Source organism: Mauremys mutica, chromosome 1 (genome assembly GCF_020497125.1).
Source record: "Mauremys mutica isolate MM-2020 ecotype Southern chromosome 1, ASM2049712v1, whole genome shotgun sequence".
Lineage (NCBI taxonomy): Eukaryota > Metazoa > Chordata > Testudines > Geoemydidae > Mauremys > Mauremys mutica.
The window spans coordinates 323,443,542-323,460,873 of record NC_059072.1 but is presented as its reverse complement, the minus strand read 5'-3'; positions in this window follow the sequence as shown (position 1 = coordinate 323,460,873).

The following is a 17,332-nucleotide window of genomic DNA, read 5'->3' as shown; positions in this document are numbered from 1 at the left end:
GCTCTCTCCATTGCTGTGATGTTTACAGAAAAACTTGACAACGGCTGGGCTCTTGGTTTCCTGAGACTCTGGCCTATCATGCTGACTCCTTGTACTCTCCGATCTGTTTGTGTGCATCCACCATCTCTTGTCTTAAACGTACATTGTAAGCTCTTTGGGGCAGAGGCCATCTTTTTGTTTGATGTTTGTACAGTGCTTAGCACAAGAAGGATCCTGGCCCATGACTGGGGCATCTAGGTGCTATAATAATATAAATAAATAAATAAATAAATAACAGACAAATGAAGATGTCTTGGTAGCCGATTGTACATGCAGTGAGAAATATGGGGAACTACATGTCAGAAAACTCGCTGAGTGTTACACTCAGCAAAAATGCAAATCAAATCACAGTCCCAGGGAAGCCAGTGGGGCTGCACGTGGAGTCAAATGCTACTCAGGGCTCACACTTCCGTCCTGAAAGAACTACATGTCAGAAAACTCGCTGAGTGTTACACTCAGCAAAAATGCAAATCAAATCACAGTCCCAGGGAAGCCAGTGGGGCTGCACGTGGAGTCAAATGCTACTCAGGGCTCACACTTCCGTCCTGAAAGATTGCATCCCGAGAGCCACTGAATTCAATGGGAACAGCAGGCCCTGAGCACTCTTTGGAGTTTCTGAGCGCTGCTGACTCCTATTAAAGTCCATGGGAGTTGAGAGTGATCAGGATTGGACCCTGATACCAAGCATTCTCTGACTTTGGATAGCTTTCCGCTGGCAGGCATAGGGCCTTTCTGCAGCTGTTCCTGAGGGACCTTTCCGTATGTAAATGTATGAAGGTTACGTATTTTCAGTTTTAATTATTTGTGTTGCTTATTGAAAGTAAGAATGCAGCTATTAATAGGCATTTGTTTGAAGTGCGGCTTCCCATCCAATGGAAATGCCAAAGATGAAGAGCAGCAGCCCTTTAGGTGCCCACCAAAGTGGTGGAAACAAGCACCTGCTAGCAGGAGAGACCCTGCGGGAGAAGGGAAGCTAGAGAAGCTAGAGCAAGAAGAGATCTATCATGGGACCTAACCAGTAAAATAATGGTAGGGGATGATTTTTTTAGTATACTGGAAAGATTGTTCATTTGTACTTCATTCATGGACAGTTTGTGAATTAACGTTGCTTGGTTCTCAATATTGGCCTTAATGGCCATGTACAGTGAATGCCTCAGCTTTCAAAATATTTCAGGGCCACTGACAAAAATACTGTTTGTATCCTAGGAGCTCCTAGAGTCCCCAACCAAAAAACGTGCTTGACAACGTGCTTCACTTTAAGTACCTGGGTTGCCCCCGGACTTCAGACACTTATAGTAAGGCATGTGCTTAAGTGCTTTGCTGGATCGAAGCCCATTTGCATGTGGCGCTGTACAGACATAGTGAGAGACAGTCCCTCTCCTGAAGACTTTAAATTCTGAATAGGTGAGAAAAGGAAACAGAGGCACAGAGAGGTGAAGGGACTTGCCCAAGGTCACAAAGCACGTAAGTGGCAGAGCTGGAAATAGAATCCAACCTTTCCAGTGCCCCTTCCTCCAGCCCATGCTGTGTCTCTCAATATTAGGTGACTCTTTTAGAGGAAATTGGGTAATTTTTTAATTTGGTTCCTGTCCAATACCTCAAGGAGGCAGACCGTCTCCCTGAACTCCATATTTTGCAGGGGCACTGTGCCTGGTATGGAGCCTCTTCCCCCTTATGTATCAATCCTGCTCTGCAGGCTCTTGTAGAGAGGGGCCTGTCTTTTTCCCCCTTTGGAGGACGATTTGCTCCCAGGAGAGTGGGAATGGAATAGTCTCTGTGTTCCCCTCAGCGCAAGCGACTGAAATTCTACCTGGCCTGTATATGGGTGGCACAAGGCTCCTTACAGTCTTCCCTTTTCACTGTTTGTCAGCCCAAGGGCCAGGCACAGTCTGACCCAATATGAATAATGAAACAATGACATTAGGGAAAAGAGATGGGCCTTTTTCACTGGGGTCTGTGAGCCTTGTTTGTACCGAGCGCATATAACACAAACAGTTACAATTTCAGGTAGATAAGGAGAAAGGGTGAGGGAAAGGTAAACAATTCCATGGGATTGAATTTGATTGGCTTTACAGCTAGGCAACTCTTCCTCATCTGGACATCCGCATACACAAGAACGATCTGCGTTGCAGTGTTATGAAATAAACAGCTCTAGCTGACCACAACTGCTTTGCCTCTTTCATCACAGACGGGGTGCCGTAGAGGGAAAAACACTCCAAACACATCCAATAAAATGTTGCTCCCTGAATGGTAGCGCTGCTGCTGCTGCAGCTTCAGAGGCAGTGTGGTGCTGAGCTGGCAAGGCTCCTCCCCCTGCTCAAAGAGAGTGGCAGGGGTGGAGGATCTCAGGCTGCTTCTGCTGTCAGTCAGCTGGGATGACACTGGCTCTGGGGCTGCTGTGGGAGATAGAAGATGCCAAGGAACTGGCTCTGGGGATACCAGGGAGAGAGGCTGCCAAAGAGCTGGCACTGGGGATGCTGGTTCCAGGAAAGGGGTGGTGGGGTGGCCTGCGGAACAGCATTGCCACTGCCAGGCATGTTTTACTGCACACCCTTTTCAGGCTCCACCCAGGAGCCCAAACTTTGCTGCCCTCTCCTAGTAACACCTGAGGTGATGCAGGGTGGGGCCAGGCTGGCTCAGTCCCAGGCATGTGTCCAGAGTGAAGGGCCCAGCCCGGCCACAAGGGGGTGTTAGTGCAGAGTGGGGGGATCATGCAGAAAAGTACTAATCCTGCCCAGCAATTCAACTTCAGGTCTCAGTATCAGACCTGGTAAGGCACATCCTCTACCGCCTTTGACCCACCCGACTGCAGCACCTAAATCCTCTTCCCCAATCTCCTCCCTCTGCTAGAGTCTCTGCTCCCCAAACGCTTTTATCCCACGCCCCTAAACTGCACCTCCTGTTCCTCCTGCAGCCTCCATACCAGCCGCTGATACGATTTGGTAAAATTTCAGGAAATATTCAGTAAATTTTTTAGACTTCACCTTCTTCCCCTCTAACCCCCCACCCCCGAGCTTGAGACCCCATGTGACGCCTCTGGTCACTGAGCCAAGTAATACTTGAATAAACACAAAGTGTCTCTGGGAAGAGTACCCCACACACTAGTGCCAAGTGACAGAAGCAAGAATTGAAAGGTAGAAATGAGCGAGAGGAACAGAGGGGAATGTTAGTTAATACGGCGCATAGGGGAGTGCAAATCGTAGGGCTGATACTTTCCTGACAACCAAAGTTCTGGAACAGGGTGTGATGACAATAAAGTCAGATTTTTTTTTTAATTAGTAGAGATTTAAGTAGCCTCACAGAGCAGGGAGTTGGGGTGTGTGTGTGTGAAAAATTCCCCCTCCCCCCCCCCAAACAAAATTGGTATGAAAGGAACACTCTTTGCCTTGTTAACACTTCCCAAATTCTTAGTTTATCAGTTTATTTTTACTGATCATCTCAGCAGGGTGGGAAATGGTCTCTTGATTTTTATTTGTATGTACACAATGATATCTTGGAACACTGTTACAAATATTTTAGAGACTGGCTACAAATACCGTAGAGAACTGTACTTCAGCAATGGTATTTTTATAAGTCTTCCAGCAACAAGGTGTATGCAGAACTCTATCTTGGGTATGGAAAGTTGAAGGCCAAAAATCTAAGTACAAGGTGACTGTGATGAGATATTCATAACTGTCCCTGGTGGCCAGGGGCGGCAGGTTTGTATAATTTTTGGTGCTGCCCAGAACAGGTCCAAGCCTTGCCCCCACACACCTGCCTTGTAAGGCCATTTTTTTTAAATGCAAAAATGTGAGGGCTCTGGATGGGGCTGGTGATGAGGGGTTTGGGGTGTGAGTGGAGCTCAGGCAGAGGGTTGGGGTGCAGGGGTGAGGGCTATGGGGTAGGGCCAGGGATGAGGGATTCATGATGCAGGAGGGGGCTCAGGGCTGGGGCTGAGGGCTTTGGGGTGTGGGAGGGGCTCAGGGTTAGGGCAGAGGGTTGGGGCACGGGGGGGGTTAGAGCTCTGGCTGGGGTGTGGGCTCTGGGGTGGGGCGGGGCTGGGGATTAGGAGTTTGGGGTGCAGGAAGGCTGCCCCGGGGCTGGGGCCAGAGAGGAGGACTCCCCTCTCCACTCCCCGGCAGCACACTCACCTCGCACCACTGTCACTGCATGTGCTCCTAGGGCCCCCTCAGGTCCAGGAAGCCCCCTCGCCTCCCCTATGGTGGGTGCCGAGGGGGGGGGCTGCCATCACATATGCACCTTCTCCCCTGCTGCTGCCCCTCACTGTAGCCTTACTGGGGGTGAGGGATGGGGCTGCCCCTTTCCCAGCGTGGGGCAGGAGCGGTGACTGCCGGTGGGGCGGGGAGGGGCTGTGCTGGTGGAGGGTCCCACTGGAAAAGGGAAGGGTCTGAGGCAGAAGGGCAAGGTCAGGGTCAGCCTGCCCTGGCACTAGTGGTTGGGGGGCACTAGGAGCCCATGGTGGCAGTTGATGCCGGGAGCCAGCAGAGCAGAGGGGGCAGCCAGTGGGGGGCCAGGGGACACTCAGGGAAGGCGTGCAGGGGAGGGGCAGGCAGGGCCAGGGGAGAGACCCAGCTCCAAGCACTGGTGGAGCTAGGTCCCCAGGCCCTGAATATTGCAGGAGTCTGGGCACCAAGGACCCATATAACTCGCCGCCCCTGCTGGTGGCTAGGTGACTATGTGGCCAGTTAACCACTTAAATTGCACTAGGAGGGGATCCAGGCCTAACTGAACAAGAAACCCAGCTGGGAAAGAGTAGGCTGGAGTATAAAGCCAGGAACTTTGCAGCAGAAGTGGGGTGCAGGGAGAGAGTCTGCAGTTACTCTCTGGGAGCACAGAGCAGGGGAGGTGAAAACCCAAGAGGAAGAATAAACCCTGGGGTTCTAGCCCTGGAAGAAGAGTCAACTACAAAGGAGCTGTGGTAAAAGAATGCCTGAGAGGACTAGGTAGGAAGAAGCCCAGGGAAACACCATCAAAGGGTAGGACTGTGTGAACCTTGGCTGCTTGTTATAGGGTTTTTGGGCTGGAATCCAATGAAGAGAGCAGGCCTGGGTTCCCCTACCAGCCACTGGGAAGTGGCACAGGCGCTTTGGAGATGCCAACTGAGCAGCTGGTCCAAAGGGACTTTGTTACTCCAGAAAGGGAGGACTATATAGTGACCTGGCCAAAGGGCTGAGTCATGAAAAGGGAGCACCCTGAGTCGTGAAGAGAGAGAGAAGGATCACAGCTTGAATAACCAATGAAAGAGGGCACCAGACCGGGTGAGAACTGATCCCTAAGGAGATGCCACCTGCAGTGAGTGAACCCCATCACAGTGACATGTAAGGATTGAGGCAAGTTCTGTTGCTAATATAGAAACAAGGTGTCTTGTGACAGCAGGAACAGGTGCCTACAAACAAATTCAACCCCCACAAAAAACCTGTGGTTTATTATGCTGCAAATATCTTACAGGCATCAGACAACAATAAAACAACACTGGGAAGAAATGGCCTTAAAAGAAAAATACAGCTGTATGTCATCAGCAGGCAGAGAGAGAGCCTCATTATACAAATGGCTCAAATCCCAGAGCATCAGCATAGAGCTCAGACACAGTGTTGAGCTGAGAATGAACCCCAGTGGAATGCTACGAATTCCTGGGGAACTTCCAGGTCTCTGTTTACGGACAGAAGATGAGAAATTGCTCACCGAGCAGAGATACGCGTCTGTTGAAAATTTAGGCAGTAATTTGAATACCTCCAAACAAGGAGAACCTGCAGAGCTGTGGGATATTATATTATCCTATCCAACTGGGAAACTCCACCCACGAAAAAGATTTGGATAAAGATCACTTAATATAAAACCTTTGGTGGGCACGAAGATGAAGAAAAATAGGAAATATCTATTGAGAAAACAGATTCTTTGAATGCCACAAATTTTTAAAAATGTGACCCAGAAAACTCAAAAATATTAAGATACTCAAACTATATATTCCCTGAAATATTTTCTTAAAGCTCTTTTTATTTAAAATCCTGCTACCTGATAAAAGATTTAGAGGTGTCTGTCTGATGATTGGTAGTTAAACATTATTTAGAAACTAACTATCTATCTTCAGTTTTTGAAATAAAATTCTAGTCCAATTTTCCCTGAAGGTATTTTCCATCCAGAAATGGGTAACAGGACTCCATCTCTACCAAGACCAAGCTCAGCCACTGCTGACTATGGAAAGCCAAATCCAAACCAGAGCCAAAAAATGCCAAATTTTCCAATTGACCCAGTCATCAATACCATATATGTCTATTATTGCTGATATAAGTTCTCTGTGGGTCCCAGCCTGCATTAAATGCTTCCTGAAAGATATCAGGATCAGTGGGAGTTGCAGGCACTCAGTCTTTCTCAGGATCCAGTCTCTAAAGAGAGGAGCAACATTTTCTGCTTAAAGGACCTTTGTTTTCCTGTTAGTCAATCTGGTGATTTTGCTGTCTAGATCTGCCCTGACTCTGTTAGAGTCCCAAGAATGAATGTCATAGATATTCTTGGATCCCAGGACTAATCACACTGTATTAAGGTCTGATCCCAAAGTAACTGGGTGTTCTCAGGTGCCATTGAAATCACTAGGTGTTGCAGGTGCTCAAGACCTGCAGGATCAAGCCCTTCATTTTGAACAACTTTAGGGTGCACAAGTGCCCTATAGGAGAAGCTGAATTTCTCTGAACTCATCTTAGTCCATAATTATGGACTTACAGGTAGTAGATATGCCCTCCTCTGCCAGCTGATATTGCTTCATCCAAGATGACAGTTGGATGATTTAACCACAACGTACGTAAGTTTCTCTGAAAACAAATGCTCTCAGTCTTTTTAAGTGATATTTTGCAATCATGAGGAGAAACTGAATTTCACTTCATTTCCAAACACGTCAGGCGCTCATTCACAAGAAAAGCTGATAACAAAAGGATATCAAATCTGAAAGGGAATGGCTGAGCTGTTACCTTGGCAGAAAAAACAATTCTGCAATACTTATGTCAAAGAGTTGGCACAATGTCCAAAAAGTAGGTCTGTTGTGGTAAAATACACTGTGTTGCTATGCTGGTTTGCACTGGCTTGTTTTGTGTTGGACGAAATGTATGTATGAGGCCTTTAAAGGCTAAACTTAAAAAAACTTCAAAAACAGACTCCAAAGAGAAACTGCTGAACTTGAATTAATATACAAACTAGATACTATTAACTGTGGCCTAAACAAAGACTGGGAATGGTTGGGTCATTACACCAATTGAACCTATTTCCCTATGTTAAGTTCTCCTCACACCTTCTATGGGCCATCTTAATTATCACTTCAAAAAGTTTTTTTTCCTCCTAACGATAGCTCATCTCAATTGATTAGACTCTGCCTGTTGGTATGCATACTTCCATCTTTTCATGTTCTCAGTATGTATAAATATCCCGTCTGTGTGTTCCATTCTATGCATCCGAAGAAGTGAGCTGCAGCTCACGAAAGCTCATACTAAAATAAATTTGTTAGTCTTTAAGGTGCCACAATTACTCCTGTTCTTTCTATAGCAAAGACATCCCTGCTGAAGAAACAGGTAGCTGTGGATGCTTAAGCCTCACTGTGGGCCAGATCCAAAGCCCACTGAAGTCAGTGAGGCTCTGTCCATTGATTTCAAAGGGCTTTGGACCAGGGTCTGTATGCACAATTATGGATCTGGAGCACACAGCTGCAGAGTTTGTGCGTGTAGTTTATTTCATTGGGTGTACACCTATTGCAGCATGGTCATGTCTCTTAGGAGCAGAGATCGTCTCACCTTTATTTAGCATCTTGCAAACTAAAACCAGCCCTTTGTGGCCAAAGAGCAAAACCACAATAAATAGCTTTTCACAGCCAGAGTTCAAACAAATAAAATGAATCAGGTTTGCCATATCCCGACAGTCTTTCCAGTAATAGCCTTTAACCAGAGTCTTTCACTGGTCTCTTCTCTGTCTATTTCACTTTTAGTTCAGCTCCTAGGGCAACAACTGCCTCTTTCTTTTCCTCTCATACAGCGATTTCCTGATGGGGAATCAGCACCAGCTAATTACAGCCCTATTTCCCAATGGTAGTTTCTCTGCAATTCTTTCAGTGACTGCAGACATCTCTCACTCATTGTTCAAGAACAAAGTTTTAACTTCAATTTATAGGGATTTTATGAATATTGTTACAGAAGGTTAAGTGCTTATGGTTTTTATAAGATAGATTCCTAAAAGGCAAATTGCAGAAAACTTTACTTTGCAAGGGGAAAATGTTTCGCAGCTGGTAAATATATTGAATCCTTTACACGAAGACAATTCTTCTTTGGTAGTATAAAGGGGCTTTAAGTGAACTGAGAATCAGGCCCTCAGGCAATGTTACCAACTCTAATTTTATTGTGTGTCTTGCAATATTTGGTATTTTTCTTAAAGCTCCAACTGCTGGAGGCATGTGATTAGGTAAGAATCTCATATTTCATTTAAAAACCAGGATGCTGCTAGCCCCCATGGTTATGGAGAAAAGCCTGAAAACCTGAAGCAAGTTCACCTAATGGCTCAGAAACCTGTAGGCAAATAAAAAGCACCCGATATGAGTTTGTCTTAAAAATCATGACTAAAAAAAAATTCCATGATTTTTGTGCCCAAATGAATACCTGGGGCAGGCAATGCCTGGGGTTGGCGGTACCATTGCAATATCTGCAGGAAACTAAGCTTTTAACAGACAATTGCTGCAAATTTAATAATTATTATAAACACAGTGCTCAACATTTGTAAACAAATACAATTCTTCGATTTTAAGCTCTTTTTGAGTACACAGTGCGTATCATTACAGGGCCTGATCCTGGCCAGATCCTTGGTGGGAAGGGGTGATACTGTAACAAAAATTACAGGTTGAGCTAATAGCACTGCCTATGATAAAGGTTTCCATTACAAGACCCTGTTTTCAGTTACTTATAATTTTGCAAGACTTTTTAAAAAAGCTTTACCAGAAACAACTCTGCTGTTCCTCAGAATCAGACTAGGGAAAAACATGTTTTGCCCATGTTGAAAAATGCTTTCAGCTGTTTACTTGAGAATCTCTAGCATTTCCATGCTTTTGTAGCAGGAACTTGAAATTTGGCCAGGCGATTGCCCTGGTGTCAGGAATGTGCCTGAAGGTGGTCTTCGTTCAGAGCCAGAACAGTAAGAAAGGGATTCTGGACATTTTTCAGTAAGTTAGCTTCACCATATGCAGGCATCAGTTTTTTAATGGTCCTTTCCTTTTGTATAAAACGGTTCTGGAAGATTTAAGACAGTCCAGAAATAAATCAGAGTCTTCAGGAGCTAGGTGGTTGTTCTCAGACTTATTCATGCTTCTTAAAATGGAGACATTCTTATGGGCTACATACCTTCCAGAATTCCCTAATCCAAATTTAACTAGGGCTGGTCATGAACTTTTCAACAAAACTTTTTCTTTAGAAAAATGCCAGTTTGTCGAAACCAAAAGTGTTTTCAGGAAGGGTTGGTTTTGACAAATTTCCCATTTTATAAAATGTTGAGAAAAAAATCATCTAAATGCCCTGTTTTGGAATTTTCAAAGCAAAAAAAAGTCAAAATAAGTTAACTTTTCATTTAGAAATGTTATTTATAGAAAAAAATGTTAAAATCAAAATGTACCATTTGGATTGACCCAATTAGAATTTTGTTTCTTATGTGTAGTTTGCAAAAATTTGAGATTCTGACTTCTGGGTCCAAGTGAGGTCAGGAAATATTGCTGAAAACTCAAATTCTCACAGGCTGGGAAAAACATTTCCCAATTCCTTGCAGCGACTATAACACTAGGATACATGGGAAAGGAATATTAAAAGAATATTAAGGAGACTGAAAGATTTACTTGTCACACAAAATGCAACGTGTTATTTCATTCGCATAGGCCTTTTGTAGCTGGGCTAGCTCTTTTATCTGAATGAAGGGTATTACATTTATTAGAACAAAACTTCTACCTTGAAGCCACTGCCACCATTCACTTCTTTCCAGGCCACTTTGAGTTTGGTTTTGCCCTCCTGTGTGTTGGCTACCCCTTCAATGTTATTGTCATCCCTAAAGAAACATTTAAGAAAGAAAAGGCAGAAGCAGTTACAGAGGATGCAAAGAGGTTCTTTGTTTGTTTTTTTAATTTTAGTTGGCCAAGAAGCTTCTGGAAAACTATAAAGCATCTGGGCTTGAGAGAAAATTAAAAGGAGTCATCCTGAAAGACAGATAGATGCACAAACATTATGACAGAAGCAGCTCCATGGGTCATCTAGTAGTCTTCCATGGATCAGTGGTTGTTGGACCACAGTTTTAGACTCACTGAGCTGGATGGCTGCAATACTTTTTGGTAACCTGTAGAGTGTTTACACTTCACAGTCTTGACAACTATTGGGAAAGAAGGTCAGGATGACTGTATGTAGAACCTGTTGATCAGAACGACTCTCTTCAGACATGAGAACAAACCCCAGAGTTTACGACTTGCTCAGAAATGCTTGGCCCTCTTCTAGCAGCTGAGGTGTGAAAACCAAGAGAGGAGAAACTGGTTTTGTAGTTGGCAAGCCATTCACAGTCTTTGCTGGCATATGCCCATTTATCCATATGCCCATTTATCCTTTTCCGTAGAGACTGTCCAGTTTCGCCGATATACATAGCAGAGGGGCATTGCTGGCATATGCCCATTTATCCATATGCCCATTTATCCTTTTCCGTAGAGACTGTCCAGTTTGGCTGATGTACCCTCTGCCATGTACATCAGCCAAACTGGACAGTCTCTACGGAAAATGATAAATGGACACAAATCAGATATTAGGAATGGCAATATACAAAAACCTGTAGGAGAACACTTCAACCTCCCTGGCCACACAATAGCAGATCTTAAGGTGGCCATCCTGCAGCAAAAAAACTTCAGGACCAGACTTCAAAGAGAAACTGCTGAGCTTCAGTTCATCTGCAAATTTGACACCATCAGCTCAGGATTAAACAAAGACTGTGAATGGCTTGCCAACTACAAAACCAGTTTCTCCTCTCTTGGTTTTCACACCTCAGCTGCTAGAAGAGGGCCTCATCCTCCCTGATTGAACTAACCTCGTTATCTCTAGCCTGCTTCTTGCTTGCTTATATATACCTGCCCCTGGAAATTTCCACTACATGCATCCGACGAAGTGGGTATTCACCCACGAAAGCTCATGCTCCAAAACGTCTGTTAGTCTATAAGGTGCCACAAGACTCTTTGCTGCTTTAGTATAGGATATATCAGTTGGCAAAATGAAAAGCCATAATAGCCCCCTCCCACAGTTACTCCCCACACAGCAGTATTGTTAGTACTGGACAACAACTCCTTCAGTTTGTCATTATCTTGTCATTATCTTGTCAAGTTTATTTGCCAACATAATGGTTTTGGCTTTGATTTAGATTAGGGTTACCATTATCATTTTGTTCTCCAAGGCTTACAGCCTGATTGTAAGAGGTGCATCTACAACTTGCATTGAAGTCAATCTTCTGAAAATCAGACCCGCACGTCATTGTGTGCATCACATTGTGCTGTCATGCCTTTATGTTATGATGCAAAGTGAGGGAGAGCTGAGTGATCATATTCACTAAATTATTTGTTGTGATTAAGTCCCTTTTTCTGATTGTTAAATGTGTGCCAACAGTGATTTTTTTGAATCTCTTTGTAAGTGATTGACAAATCTTTTGCACAAAATTTTCCCATCTTAGAGTAATTGTTCAGAGCGGCTAGTCATAATTCCCTATTTGAACTGGTGCCCTAAGTCACATTGTAATGTTTTAGTTCCCTGGGGGGACTGAAGAAGAGAAATTGGTGTTATTACTTCTAATGCAATAAGATGCTGTAGGTCCTAAAAGAGAAGCTGGGTATTTTCAAAAAGCTGTCTTTGCTACTCCAGACAGGCAACTAGCAGCAGCAGGAGGGAGAAGAAAATACAGTATGTGTTTAACAATTGTGAACAATGACATCTTGGGCATGTGATTAGTCTTCTGTTGATAAACTGGTGCAACTTGTCTCATATAATCAGCAGGTGGCAGGGCTGGCCTTACCATGAGGCGAACTGAAGCGATCACCTGAGGTGCCAGACTGTGCAGGGGCGCCACTAGGACTCAGAGTGTAGAAAATTGTGTCTGCTGCTGGTGCATATGTATTCTCTCTGTTCTAGATGCACAGAGATGGTGGAGTGCTGTGCTGGAGGAAGGAGGGCACAAGAGACATAACAGGCAGGCAGGAGAAAAGGTGAGAGGGAATAACAGAAAGCAGCAGGAACTGCAGGGAGAGAGAGGAGGAGGAGACTCTTATGTACCTCTCTAGCACTCCCAGGAGCCTGGACTGATTAACACCAGCTTCTCAGGGAGCTTCCTGTTTCCTGCTGCTTCCCTGAACCCACTTGAGGAAAATAGGCAGTCAACCGAAGTGGTAGGGCCAGTTAGGCCCTTAAGATGCTGATATCTTCCCTCACTCAGGCCCTGCTACCAGCCTGCTTATTTGTCCCCTTCAAATGAGTGTTGAGAGCCACTATAGCTGGCACAGAACAGCAGTCATGAGTGAAAGAAGAAAACGCCCCTCTGGGGCAGCATTCAGAAAAAGGAAGAAAGCAAAGGAAACTTTTCTATCTAAGCAGGAAGGAGCTCTCCTGAGATACATAGACACAGATGTTCACGGTGAGCCTTGTGGCCCCAGCAAGGATGTGAGTGGTGAGGAGATGCCTGATCTTCCAGTTAGTCAGAGGCCTGGTCTACACTAGGCGTTTAAACCGGTTTTAGGAGCGTAAAACCGATTTAACGCCACACCCGTCCACACTAGGAGGCATCTTATATCGATTTTAATGGCTCTTTAAATCGGTTTCTGTACTCCTCCCCGACGAGAGGAGTAGCGCTAATATCGGGATTAACATATCGGAATAGGGTTAGTGTGGCCACAAATCGACAGTATTGGCCTCTGGGCGGTATCCCACAGTGCACCAGTGACCGCTCTGGACAGCATTCTGAATTCGGATGCACTGGCCAGGTAGACAGGAAAAGCCCCGCGAACTTTTGAAATTCATTTCCTGCTTCCCCAGCGTGGAGAGCTCATCAGCACAGGTGACCACGCACAGCTCATCTGCACAGGTAACAATGCAGTCTCCTGAGAATCGAAAAAGAGCCCCAGCATGGACTGCACGGGAGGTACTGGATCTGATCGCTATATGGGGAGAGGATTCAGTGCTAACAGAACTGCGTTCCAAAAGACGAAATGAAAAAGTATTTGAAAGAATTTCTAAGGCTATGACGGATAAAGGCCACAGCAGGGACTCAGTGCAGTGCAGAGTGAAAGTTAAGGAGCTCAGACAAACCAACCAGAAAACCAAAGAAGCAAACGGAAGGTCCGGGGCAGGTCGAAAAACATGCCGTTTCTATGCTGAGCTGCATGCAATTTTAGGGGGCTGCGCCACAACTACCCCACCCCTGACCGTGGATTCCGAGGTGGGGGTTGTAATCTCTGCCATGTCTGAGGATGATGCGGACGGGGAAGATGAAGATGAAGAAGAGGAGGAAGACCTAGCAGAGAGCACACAGCACTCCGTGAGCCCCAGCAGCCAGGAGCTTTTTCTCACCCTGACGGAATTACCCTCCTCCCAGCCCTCCCAAGCAACTATCCCAGACAATGACGCCATGGAAGGGACCTCTGGTGAGTGTACCTTTGCAAATAGCAAACATTGTTTTTTAAGCAAGTGTTTTTTAATGATTGATTTGCCCTGAGGACTTGGGATGCATTCGCAGACAGTATAGTTACTTAGAAAAGTTTGTTAACATGTCTGGGGATTGAGAGGAAATCCTCCAGGGACATCTCGATGAAGCACTCCTGTAGGTACTCCAGAAGCCTTTGCAGAAGGTTTCTGGGCAAGGCAGCCTTGTTCCACCCACCATGGTAGGACACTTTACCACGCCATGCATGTAGCAAGTAATCAGGTATCATTGCATGGCAAAGCATAGCAGCGTATGGTCCCGGTGATTGCTGGCATTCAAGAAGCATCCGTTCTTTATCTCGCTGTGTGATCCTCAGCAAAGTGATATCGTTCAGGATAACCTGGTTAAAAATCAGGAATTTAAGTAAGGGGGATGGCCATTTTCCTACTGGGTTCGTGGACTGCAGCAGCTTAAAAAAAAACCTTTCCTGCACGTAGCCAAGCGGGGGGAGGGGAGGAGTGAAATGCCGATGATCTTTTTTGTGTTTGGTCACCGTCGATCTTCCCCAAGCTACCAGCCACGCAGTGGGTGGGGGGGTGGGAAGGGTGTTGATTAGCAGGGAGCTAGCGTGGTATTAGCCATGCATTGGGGGGAGGGGTAAATCACTGCAGAAGCCGAAAGACAGTGGCTTACCATGGCCGCATGCAAGCTGAATTCTGATGCCCGGACCTGTGTCTGTGAGATCTGTAACTCCAGAGCTGCAGGCACTCACTATTAAGATGAAAAATGCGACCTTGTAGGGAAATCACATGTGCTATGTAAGGTGAATAGTGCTGTTCACTGTGAAAGAGTATAACCATTGTTCTGTAAAATGTATCTTTTAAAATATTTCTCTCCCTCATGCAGCTGCAAATTTTTCAAGCGTGCCTCCTCCATCCCAAAGGCTAGCACAGATAAGGCGGAGGAAAAAGACGAGAGATGAAATGTTCTCGGATATTATGGAAGTTACACGCAATGAAAGAACTCATCTGAATGAGTGGAAGGACGTGGTATCAAATTACAGGAAAGATGCCAGTGAACGTGAAGACAGGAGAGACACCCGAGATGAGAGGTGGCGGCAGGAAGACCGGCAGGAAAATCAGAGGTGGTGGCAGGAAGATCAGCGGTGGCGGGATGCAACTCTGGGGCTGCTGCGTGATCAAACTGACATGCTCCGGCGTCTGGTGGAGCTTCAGGAACGGCAGCAGGATCACAGAGTGCCGCTGCAGCCCCTGTATAACCACCCTCTACCCTCACCATGTTCCATATCCCCCTCACCCAGACGTGTAAGAACGCGTGGGGGGAGGCTCCGTGTACCCGCCAACTCCACCCCCGTGGACAGCCCAACCAGAAGGCTGTCGTTACTGTGAAATTTTTTTAATGGCCTTCTCCATCCTTCCTATCCTCCTCCCAAACCACACCCTTACTTCTCTCCCTGTTTTTATAATGAATTAATAAAGAATTCATGATTTTTAAACGAGAGTGACTTTATTTGCATAAGTAAGCTGTACTCGAAGGGGGAGGGTGAGTTGATTACAGGGAATGAGTCAATCAAGGGGGTTGGGTGTTCATCAACAAACACAGCAGTCACACTGTACCCTGGCCATTGATGAAGCTCGTTTTCAAAGCTTCTCTGATGCGCACCGCTTCCTGGTGTGCTCTTCTAATCTCCCTGGTGTCTGGCTGCGCGTAATCAGCGGCCAGATGATTTGCCTCAGCCTCCCACCCCGCCATAAAGGTCTCCCCCTTACTCTCACAGAGATTGTGGAGAATACAGCAAGCAGCAATAACATAGGGGACATTGGTTTGGCTGTGGTCTGAGCGAGTCAGTAATGTCCGCCAGCGCGCCTTTAAACGGCCAAATGCACATTCCACCACCATTCTGCACTTGCTCAGCCTGTAATTGAACAGATCCTGACCACTGTCCAGGCTGCCTGTGTATGGCTTCATGAGCCATGGCATCAAGGGGTAGGCTGGGTCCCCCAGGATAACAAAAGGCATTTCAACATCCCCAACTGTTATTTTCTGGCCTGGGAAGTAATTCCCTTGCTGCAGCCGTTTAAACAGAGTAGTGCTTCTGAAAACGTGAGCGTCATGAACCCTCCCTGGACATCCCACGTGGATGTTTGTGAAACGTCCCTTGTGATCCACCAGTGCTTGCAGCACCATTGAAAAATACCCCTTCCGGTTTACGTACTGGGTGCCCTGGCGCTCCGGTGCCAAGATAGGGATATGGGTTCCATCTATCGCCCCCCCCACAGTCAGGGAATCCCAGTGCAGCAAAGCCATCCACTATGGCCTGCACGTTTCCCAGAGTCACAACCTTTCGTAGCAGCAGCTTAGTGATTGCTTTGGCTACTTGCATCACAGCAGCCCCCACAGTAGATTTTCCAACTCCAAATTGATTCCCGACTGACCGGTAGCTGTCTGGCGTTGCAAGCTTCCACAGGGCTATTGCCACTCGCTTCTCTACTGTGAGGGCTGCTCTCATCTTGGTATTATGGCGTTTCAGGGCAGGGGCAAGCAAGTCACAAAGTTCCATGAAAGTGCCCTTACGCATGCGAAAGTTTCGCAGCCACTGGGAATCGTCCCACACCTGCAACACAATGCGGTCCCACCAGTCAGTGCTTGTTTCCCGGGCCCAAAATCGGCGTTCAATGGATAGAATCTGCCCCATTACCATCAGGATCTCCAAAGCGCAGGGGCCCGCGGTTTGAGATAATTCTGTGTCCACGTCCTCATCACTGTCATCGCCGCGCTGCCGTATCCGCCTCTTACTCGCCTCGGTTTGAAGGTCCTGGTTCACCATATACTGCACGAGAGTGCGCGAGGTGTTTAAAACATCCACGATTGCGGTATTGAGCTGAGCAGGGTCCATGCTTGCTGTGCTATGGCGTCTGCACAGTTCACCAAGCAAAAAAGGCGCGAAACGGGTGTCTGCTGCTTTCAGGGAGGGAGCGGTGAGGCTGTACCCAGAACCACCCGCGACAATGATTTTTGCCCCATCAGGCACTGGGATGTCAACCCGGAAATTCCAAGGGGCGGGGGAGACTGCGGGAACTATGGGATAGCTATGGAATAGCTACCCACAGTGCAATGCTCCAGTAATCGATGCTAGCCTCGGACCGTGGACGCACACCACCGAATTAATGTGTTTAGTGTGGCCGCGCGCACTCGATTTTATACAATCTGTTTTGCTAAACCGGTTTATGTAAAATTGGAATAATCCCGTAGTGTAGACGTACCCAGAGTGTAGGTGACCAGGCAGCTACTGCAGCATCCATCTCAAATGGATGTAACCATGCACATTCCTGAAGAAAAGTGTAGATCAGAGAAGAGTGTGGTGGAGGCATAAGAAACAGCTGCTGCTGAGTTTAGTTCCTTAAGTCCAGATGATCCAGGACTGTGGACCCACTTGAGCAGTAGCCTGAGGGACTTCCTTCTATTGAATGGGCCACAGCAAGTGAAAAACTTCATGTTCCCCAAAGACAATGAAAACAGAAGTTTCCATCTAACACATTACTGGTGTGAAATCCCCAGGGATGACAAAGTGAGGCTTATGTACTCAAAAACCCAGAATGCTGCATAC